This window comes from Mus pahari, chromosome 8, assembly GCF_900095145.1.
Source record: "Mus pahari chromosome 8, PAHARI_EIJ_v1.1, whole genome shotgun sequence".
Lineage (NCBI taxonomy): Eukaryota > Metazoa > Chordata > Mammalia > Rodentia > Muridae > Mus > Mus pahari.
Window position 1 is genome coordinate 89,370,073 of NC_034597.1, and position 1,046 is coordinate 89,371,118.

The 1,046-nt window shown below is 42.8% G+C and overlaps 1 pseudogene; it reads left to right on the top strand.

Moving 5' to 3' along the window:
* The first annotated feature begins 521 nt into the window (after window positions 1-521).
* Window positions 522-796, top strand: LOC110325960 (annotated as a pseudogene).
* Window positions 797-1,046: the final 250 nt, after the last annotated feature.

Consider the following 1,046-nt stretch of genomic DNA (forward strand, 5'->3'; position numbering starts at 1 on the left):
CATCCAGCAGTTCCCCATCGCTAGGCATCAGCTCCCAGTACCTAGAAACATATTTCACCTGAATCTCCAGTAGCCACACCTATCAGGATCCCAGGAGAATTTCTTACTGGACAACAACCAGCACTGGCACTCCCCTAAGGACCAGAGTGGGCAACAGAAACTAAGGGGGATGGACAAGACTAAATATCAGAACCTAGAATTATACTTCTCCCTTTCCTTAATGCTACAATTCATAGAACAACACAGGTAAGGTATAGAGTAAGTTAGTAGGGGAAAACAAACAGATATAGTTAGGAAATCAAATAGAATAGATAGTTAGGAATGGATGGGGTGAGGTTGGAAAGGAAAAATCACATGCAGTGGAGAGGGAAAAAGGGGATGAGAGACATGAGGCAAGACAGTTAAAACTAAGGACTATGGAAACCTAATACAGAAGTGTCCTATGATATATTTGTATATGAAGGTGCTGATCTCAATGAAATCGCCAGTCAGTTGCTAGGAAGAAGGCAACTGGAGGGATGATGGTTTACATCTCAAATGGCCATGTGTTGGACAGTCAGAATCAGTCCCCATGGAGATTGTCTTTAACAGATTTCCTCTGGGGAATAGCAGAATCTTGTGTTGTTGTTGTTGTTTTCCCCAACTATGCTTCAGCAAGATGTGAAAAAAAGAGAAGGGGCTATGGGAACTCCTCTGACTCCAGAGACCACCAGGAAACCCTCCATAAAGAATAGATCAAATCAGTCATCTTCAATGGCTCAGCCTTGCTCCAATGGCTGGTGGATGAGGAAGATAAATGTGTGCTCTGAGAAGCAGACAATTAGACATGCACACTCATAGAAGGAAGCCACCGAAAAGCAAGAACAGCTCATGCCAGAGAAGATGCTCTATGTCCAAACAAGGACTGCTTTGTGTCCTCACAGATGGATGAGGTCATGCTGGGTATTCTCTCTGCATGATCCGGCCTGACTGATACGCAGGTCTATAGATGTACATGTTTGTCTCCTTATATTTTTGTATAGTTTACTAAAGTAGTAATATAGTTT